We start from the raw sequence: 9,431 nt of genomic DNA, 5'->3' as shown, positions 1-9,431 counted from the left end.
TCGCCCAACAACGCACAGTACTCACATCAACACAATCACCATAAACAGTTTGCATTCTCTGATGAATCTCCTTTGGGATGACACCTGCTGTCAAGAATTCAATGACAGCACATTGCTTAAGTCTCATTGACCAACCGTCTGTGCAGGGTTCCATACTTCACACTTTAACAACACAACCGTTCAATGCTAAGGCTTCCTGCTAAATGGAACTGTAGAGGAGAGTCTACTGAACAAGCCAGTATGTTCTGCATACCAGTACTGCCATCTGTTGAGGAGTCATGAAGGTGGAGGCATTACTTTTCATTCAATCCTTGTAATGTGGCAGACTATATTATGGAAATCTGTCAGGTCTTATAAACATTAAATCCAATATATGTATAGGCAGCACAATTCAAAAACATAGGCCTGTTTACACCCCATTTGTTGACATGCAGCTTCATTACCTCTTGTTCAGATTTCCACACCACTAGTCTTTTTATTATAACAACTTCTTCCTCTGTACTTTTATCTCATGAGGACAATTCTGAAATACTGCACATTCTCACAACTGCCTCATAAATCTCCTAAACATCAATGAGCATCCTTAGCTAATGAGAGCTTTCCCAGTAAGGCTCTGCTAAAGGAAGTAATATCAGCATGTTTCAAAGCATGACAACACCCATCATCCAGTATATATATGCACGCATAGCTTTTGAAGTAAATATATAACCAGGTACACAATAAAAAGAACTGAAGAATGTAGAAATACACAGCATGATATGCCTTAAGAAAACATGGCAGGAGTTAAACTCCTGACACTCTCCATTAGACTTCTAAGCAGAAATATTGGGGTTTGATTGGGAAACGAGTCATGAAGGATAAAAAGAAAAGCGCTGATGTAAGGATGTTAATAGATGGCGGGATGTTAATAGAACTAGGCCAACCAAAATCAGTCTTCCTTTCATCTCTTCAGGAATCTTTTTTTTCCCATATCGCCTCTACTAAAACATCAAACGAACCCACAAGTTTCAGACATTATCTATTAGAATGTAAAAATGAGAAAACTGTTGTTGCTCCCCCCCCCCCCGCCCCCAATTGTTTATTCAGGAAAAAATTACATTTTAGGGCTGTAAGAGACATAATAGGTTACATAGAAATATGTTTAGTGAGAGCAATTAATTTACGAATCTATTATATCATAAGGATGGAGATGAATTGTCATGGCTGATGTTGTATATGCTATGCTGTGCACCTCTGTCCTCCCTCCCTTCTTGTAGGTAATTGAGAATAAAAGCCCCAACAAGCTCATCAAGGGAATGGAAATTTCAGTCTCCACTTGTTTCTCCCAAATACACCTTGGAATAGATAAAGTGAACTAAATGAAACAACCATCTACTCCTAGCTGATGTTGGTGTCTTCCATGTCAGGATGCACTCATGAGATTCTGGGTTACAACAATAAGGTCATGGTGTTCAAATCAAGGGAGGAATTAGTGTCACTATCTTCTGCTTTGGTCAAACTGCACCAGGAATTATGTGTCTATTTCTGGACCACGCAGATGAAGAAGGACATTGACAAGCTACAACATTTGCAGAAAATATTCACCAAAGTGAACAAGAATCTGGAAATCAAGCCTCTTGTGCCTAGGTTCAGCCTCTGACCTGGCTGTATTCATAGTTTTACCCTTTTCATGGGTAGCCAACCTCATGGGCCGCCCATGGAAATGTTATTATCGAGTGCTGATAAATGCAGTGATCTAGACATAGATCTTGTTGCAGCTAGAAGATGCTGACTGAATCAGTACTGTGGGCTTTTGTGTTTCTTCATGGGCCTTGGGATTTTGCAACGTTGCTACAGAGGACCTTTTCTGTCTATGCCTCCAGGCTGAAAAAACATGGCTTGTGTGACATCACTCAGTGTATTTCCACAGATAAAGGGGGATTTCAAACTTGATCTTTCAGAGAACTAGTCCAACCCTCAATTCACTGCACTGTTAGTTCCCCTATATCCAGGGCTGGCTCGTCCATTAGGCGAAGTAAGCGGTCGCAGAACACTTTTTTTGCCAGGGGCGCAGAGGCGCCTCTGTAAATGCCCCTCGACCGCCACTTGAGGAGCGCCCCCTCAGCTCACAACAGCCCTAGCAGTCCAGGGGGAGCCTCTGCTTTCTTGCCTCGCTGCTGGGCAATCCTCTTCCCAAAGGGGCCGGACACTTGAGTCTCACCTAGCCCCTCTCATTCCTGCTCCACCTGGCCATCGGGTGCATGAGCAGAGCTGGCGCTCAATCATTACCCGCTTTCAATCCCTTCCCCATGACCGGCTCCCTTTCCCGATCCCCCGGGGCTCCACCCGCCTCCTCTCCTCTCCTCTCCCCAATCCGTGGGTGGGCCAAAGGGCGGAGCCACTGCACCTGGCCCGCTTTGGGTCCAGAGGCATGTTTGAAGACCCCAGTGTGTGCACCAAAAGTCACTTCTTCTCCTGATTTTCTCTTCAGCCATTAGGACCGAGAGAGAGAGAGAGAGACCCTCCGGCTGGAAGTATCTCCCACCTCCGCTCCCTCCTTTGTTTGTGTGCCTACCTTCAGGAAAGGTGGGCATCTCCACCTCTGTCTCTCTCTCTCTCTCTCTCTCTCTTGGTCTCAATGGCTGAGGAGAAAGTCAGGAGAAGAGGTGATTTTGGTGCACATGCTGGGGTCTTCAGGCATGCCTCCGGACCCAAAGCGGGCCAGGCAAGGGAGCAAGTGCGGCAAGTGTAGTTACTGGGATTTATAGTTCACCTACAATCAAAGAGCATACTGAACTCCACCAATGATGGAATTGAACCAAATATGGCACACAGAACTCCCACGATGAACAGAACATATATATCAATGATTGGTTGGGGGGGGGGGGCAAAATACTGTTTGCTTACCGTTGAAAATTGCCTAGAGCCGCCTCTGCCTATGGATATCCATAGCAAGAATTCTTTCATTTGAGCAATAGGTACAATAACACCAAACAGAATGAAATAAAATTAATTTAGCCTTGAGCAATGTCTCAGATTTGTTAGAGGTTCTAGAGATAGAGAAGAGGTCTGGGAACATCAAATTAATTGAAGGGGGGATTTGCTTTAAATATACAGCAATGAATAAGAAGTAATTGTAATTATTCTTGAATGTTTTATGATTAACTATTGCGAGGAATAGCACACACTTTAAAGGGTTGGGGTGATGCTGATAAGTTCTTTGCAGGTTCTTCAGTGAATTCCTTTATTCCTGGAGGAGGCTGGAAATTGAATACCCTCAGCAGGCGGGTCAAGCAGATAAATAACTCCATCCTGGCCACAGATTCCCCCAAGCATGACCGAGGCCCTGCATGGGGAGACAAAGGCAGGGGATGAGCATATATTCAATTGAGCAAATAAGGATAAAAGCTGAAAAATAGACTATGAATGCATAAGGATTGATCATACAATGGTAAAATCATGCAGTTGGAAGAGGAGCCAATGGGTAAGCCCATGTCACAAAATCAAAGGATACCTGACAAATGGCTATCCAATTTCTGTTTAAAAACTTCAAGAGATGGAGACTCTGCCACTGACTTGGTCTACAGACTGATAAACATTACAGAGAGTGCCAAAAACGAGAAAGCTCAAGTAGGCATTAATTGCATTGGATAATTGCCTTTGACTGGGTGGGTTGGGTAGTGTTGAAATCACTAATTAAAAAATATGGTTTTGAACAGGGTTTCCAACATATAATAGAGCGAATTCCATCCTGCTTTATGCTGATGATGCAGTTCTTCTTTCTAGAACTCAAATTGGACTGAAAAGAGTCCTGAGAGCATTAACAAATTACTGCCAGGAAGGCGCGTCAAGCCAACCCCAACTGGGACCACCTTCCACCTGGAAACCAATGCCCTCACAGCCCTCACTGAGGGAGAAGATGCAAATCAAGAATAGGGCTCCAAGTCACCTACACACCCACCACCAGTACACCGATCTTGGAAAACAATCCTACTTGGACAATGAGGGATCACCTAAGTAAAGTAAGTAAAGTAAAGCTGCATCTCAATTTTCAGAAAACTAAAATTATGGTGTTTGCTAAATGACCCAAGAAGCACAACTGGAGAATAGATGGAAACAAAATAGAGCAGGTCTCAAGTTTTAAATACCTGGGAGTAACCCTCCATAGCAGTAACAGCAGGAAAATTCACACAGAGTATGCAGCAGAGACAGCACAAAAGAGCTCATTCGCTATCTTAAGATATCTCAGGATGGGAAGAGGTCACTTTAAACTGGCGGCACTTAAACTTTTTGAAGCAAAACCAATCTCACAAATTCTGTATGGAGTCCAGCTTGGACCCTTCTCAAACTAAACTGTGCCTAATCGAAGTTTCTATGAGCAGCTCTACAGGCTCCCAGATGTGTCTCTAATGCCACCCTGCGATTGGAGACAGGCTTTGTGAAAGTGGAAGTGAGAATATAGACAATTATTCTCAATTACTGGCTACATCTATCCTTCTCCCCTAACCATGAGAGACGACTTCCAGTCCACAAGGATTAAAACAGTGGCAGCAAAGATTGCAACTATTGGTTTCTCCCAAGACCAATTGTGAAACATGAGATGGGATCAAGTCAAGGATCTCATTAAGCAACAGATCCTGGACATAGAGCGCCAATCTGATCTAGCCTGACCCCCTTCAAGCAGAGACGATGTCCCTGTGAGTCTGCTCATGTAGAAACCAAGGAGCATGTGCTTCTTCATTGCATGTTCTACAGAGATCTTAGATCTAAACTCATTAGGCCATGGCTTCTAAAATACCCAGAATGCAGTGAAAAATATTATTTCAACTTGCTGCTTTCAGACTCTAACACTACAATAACTTACAGTGTTGCTAAGTTCTGTGCTGCTGCACTTAAAATTAGACGGATGATGATAGACCCCACAAGGCAACACCCTGTTGAGAATATAGTTAGAGCAAAATGTAACAGCTGAAATGCTACTAGACTCGTAATGTGCCCCTCCCTTCCCCTTTAGTGTCCCCCCCCCCAGTGTTTTTGACCCCTCCTATCAATCTCTCCCCTCCGCCCCGCCCCCCTTCGGTTCCATACTTGTTACAATATCCTGTGTTTTAAAATGTGATTTTAAACTGTTTTCTAATCTACTTTTAAATAACTGCTTTACTGGGGAGTTGTCCTTCCCCTCCCAGAGTGCTTGTGCCCTGCTTTGTGCTGGTCAGTGGCCGTAATAAAGTTTTGTTGTTGTACTCGCCCATACATAACCTAATTTCTTGTTGTCATGTGTCTTCAAATCAATTGGACATACGGTAAGCCTGAAGCTAACCAATATTGGGGATTTTTGAGCAAGATTTGTTGAAGGAATTGGGTTGCATTCCTCTGATATTGGGAGTCTGTGAACTGCTTGAGGTCATCCAGTACTTTTACCTGTACTAAATCCCAGAAATTCTTTTCTAGCGACAAAATTTCCATCCTTGTCCAAAAAATGGTTGGGATTAAATTTGTGTGGAGTTTCCCAGTACTCATCGTCAAGAAGAACAGAGCGTAGATTGGGTGCAATGTATGTCCCCTGAAAGAAAGAAACAATTAGCAGACAAGTAAACACACGCACACATCTCTCCCTTCGAACTGAGATTCAGTGGAAATAGGCTGCCTGAGAGCCTAACCATGTATTTTGCAGTTGCTGAGATGCTTCCATACTGCAAATCTACACTCACCTAGTTATATGATGGTTGTGTTATATCATTGATCTAACTCAGTGTTTCCCAATCTTTGGTCCTCCAGTTGTTTTGGACTTCAACCCCCAGAAATCTCAGCCAGTCTACCCTGAGTCCCTCCAGGGAGATGAGGTGGAATATAAATAAGTTTTATTATTAATTGTGGAAGCTGAAGTCCAAAACATCAAAGGTTGTGGAGGGCTCTAGCAGAGATTGACTCTTCTGGTATTTGGAGCAATCTTGGAAGGGGTTAATCTGACCTCTTCCTTAAGGAAAGCATCACAAACTTCTGTGATTATCTGTACAGACTTGCTGAAATGAGCAGCAGCTGAGATCTCATGATAATGGTGTCTGGAAAAGAATAGCTCTTTGGCAGCAGATAATGATGCACCTTTTGTACCCTAGTCCTGGATCTTGACTCTACTGCTCCTGGGTAGAATAATGAACTCTGACCTTGGCTCCCGTAATCCTGATCCAGACCTGAATCCTTGACTCTGAATTTTGACTTCCTGGTTTGATTTGTGGAATTGGACTACAATTTGTATCCCTGACTATCTGGAATGACTTCAGAACTCTCACTTCGGTTTGTACTCTTGACTTTTAGTCTTGCTTTATGAATTCTGATAGGTGATGTCCTGGCTTCTAACTATTGGACTGTAACCTTGGCTATCGTTTGTTCTTGCACCTAACCTGCTTCTATAGTACTCGGCTTGTCTGCGTTGACTTGTGTTTATTGTTACTTCAGCTGTGTACTGCAATTCTGATATTTTGGGCAAACCTTGAAAGACTTTAGTTTTCTTTATAATATAGTCTTGGCATACCTTACTTGGGTTTAAAAATACCTTAGCCTTGATACAGGAAGTTCCCCGGAACAAGATATGGACAAATAGTTATGAACCATCCAAGAATGTCCAAAACATGGACAAAATTCTTCTGGATTAGTTGTAACAAGAATAGAACCATTCGACCAATTATTGGATGACAAGTTAACATGTAGATAAATCCAGAGGATTTAATGAGGAAGCAAGTATCACTTAGATGTCTTAGATATCACGACATGAATCATGGGAAAGAAACAAAACGAACTGAGCTTTCACATGGCAAGGCAGATATGCTATGATAGCCAAACTTGAAACCACATAAAAAGTCAAATACAGCTTCCTCTCAACAAATCCGAGCAGGAAAAACCCCATGATGTGTTCACCTTAGGGTCCCCATAATTGGGAAACAACTTGAAGGCTCACATCAGCCATGGAGTGTTTCTGGAAAGATTTGTTTAGAGGAGATTTGCCTTTTCTTCTTCTGCGTGAAACTTGCCAAAGTCACCCAATGGATTTCCATGGTCAATTGGTGATTTGAATCCTGGTCTCCAGAATCACATTCCAACACTATTATCCTGTGCTAGCTCTGTCTGTGTGGATACATCTCTCAAAATGACATCCTTCGAACATCTTTGTTCTTGGGATACAGAATGCAGCTAAAACTTCCAGCTGTACCTTTGGGATGATGTAACCTCTCATGTGGACATCTCTGGTAGTTTGCCTTGCAACTCCTACCAGCATGGGATATCTGTAACGCTGGACTTCATGAATCACTGCATGAGTAAAAGGCAGTCTTTTGTGGTCATCATAGCAGATATTAGAGGAGCCCACAACATCTTCAATCTCCTTGAAGATTTTATCTGAGGAAATGTATGGAAATGGATGAAAGCTTTATTTCAAATATTCAAAAAATGAATAACTACTGAAAGATTTTTATTATTATACCCATGAGTCGATTACAATGAATTTGTTATATTTATGTTCTACGTTTCCTCAAAAGAGTTCACTTTTATACATCTCTTTGACTGATGAGAACTTTTAAAAAACCATGTCCTAATGCTGAAATTGTTTCATGAAGTGCAGAGTGCGGAGAGGAAAGGGAACAGGGAAGAGTCCCTGGCAGTTCCCCAGGACATGCTCCCTTCAATCCATTGGGACTGGGCAGTGCGGTAGGAAGGGAAGCACAGAGTTGAGAGAGACCCTCAAGGGGCACCCAATGTAACCCCCTTCAGACAGGAAGGAAGGCATTCTAAACCAAACCACAAGACTACACGGAGCAGCTATAGTGGACGCTACATAAGAATCAACTGTAGTACATAAGAAGTGTGCAAGGAGAATGTCCAATTTTCTTTTATACAGTAAAGATTATAAGAACCATATGCTTATTTGAATCAAATATGAAACGTTTGGAAAGCTCTGCCCTAGAATGACAGCGGTGAACCTACTCATGCCTACTAAGACTTGGTCCAAAGCCAGTTTGCTGCAACCATTTCCATTTAGATTGTATTGCTTTTGCAGAAATCAATTGGGATATCCTTGAGAGATTTACTGAGACATGTGTAACAGTACTCTTACTTGACAGAAGACATTTTGGGCTTGAATAAAGTCCTTTTCCCCTGCTGAATATGCCCTGAATATGTTTGACAGGTCATGCAAATGGGGACATTTCATGTATCCCTTCCCATAGAAGGGTTGTATGGACCCCATGACAGCGATATAAAAAAGGCCCTGTGTGTGCATCTGGCTACCATAACCTGATACAAAAGGGTTGTGTCAAACTTTGTAGATACTTTTGTGCTAATTGCTCCTGATATGTTAACATACATATCTTTTTTCCGGCATAAACTGTTTCATTTAGTACATGCTCTTTCTTTCTTTACCCACAGGGATAAACATATCCATTCTTCACCTTCTATATCACCCGCATTCTTCCTTTTTGGTAACTTTTCCCAACTTTGAGGCAAATGCTTCCTTTTTGCCATTATCCACATACTTTCTGCAGAAAGTTCTCTTAACTTAATTTCAGTAAACCTTTGCTATCAAATGTTATTTTTTATTCATTCATCAGCCATTCCTTCTTTGTTTGTCCACAATTTCTTTTATTTGTTCAACTAATCACAAATCGTCTTTCTCCTTCATTTAGAACATATCCTGTAATGGTAGTTACAACATTTCTATTTAAAATACTGTTGGCACAACTGAAATCGGTACTAGCCCCTTGTTTGTGTTGCACAATGACCATTTTTACCTTGGACATCTGGACGGTTTGCCAAAATGAGGAGTGCCTATTTCATAGGTGTACTGATAGTTTCCAATCCAGCAAAATATATGTCGTGAATGGAGTGAATCAGGTTCTCTTCATCCAAGGCAGAGGTAGGATCATTCTTATTCTTCTCCTGAAAATATATAATGTGAAGTAGAATTTCTGACTGATCGGAAAGCCACTCCTCAACGCTGCCTTTCCTCTTGTATATGTGTGCACATCTTGAAGTTGAATATCACCTGTTCAAGTATAATAACCCCATTTAAAGATGAATAGAAAGCCAATCTAGTACATACTTTCTCCATTTCACGCAGGTAGTAATCAATGAAATCCCATGGCTCCTGTGTGGGTTCTTGCTCCTTATGTTTCCGTATTTCTTCCTTTGATAGTGAAAGCAGCATCTCTGTGCTCTCCAATGCCTTCTTATGAGGCCCTGGAAGGAGGTCCATGAGCGATGGGAACAATTCATACAGCTACAACAGATGAAAGCAAAAAGCCTGCCATTATTATGGAGGAGGCAAGGAAAGACCATTGGCCAAAGCAGGTTTGACACACACACATTATTTTGAGATAGCTAAATTTCCTGACTGTAAAGAAAAGAATGGAGGTGAGGAGGAGGAGGATACCTGCTCCCTTCTTCCATCATTTTCTTCCACA

The 9,431-nt window shown here is 42.0% G+C and overlaps 1 pseudogene; it reads right to left on the bottom strand.

The window, feature by feature from the left end:
- Positions 1 to 7,081: 7,081 nt before the first annotated feature.
- Positions 7,082 to 9,223, bottom strand: LOC132770437 (cytochrome P450 2C20-like; annotated as a pseudogene).
- Between the last annotated feature and the right edge of the window lie 208 nt (positions 9,224 to 9,431).

This window comes from Anolis sagrei, chromosome 3 (assembly GCF_037176765.1).
Source record: "Anolis sagrei isolate rAnoSag1 chromosome 3, rAnoSag1.mat, whole genome shotgun sequence".
Lineage (NCBI taxonomy): Eukaryota > Metazoa > Chordata > Lepidosauria > Squamata > Dactyloidae > Anolis > Anolis sagrei.
The sequence above is the reverse complement of the archived record's forward strand: the minus strand, read 5'-3'. Positions and strand labels throughout refer to the sequence as shown.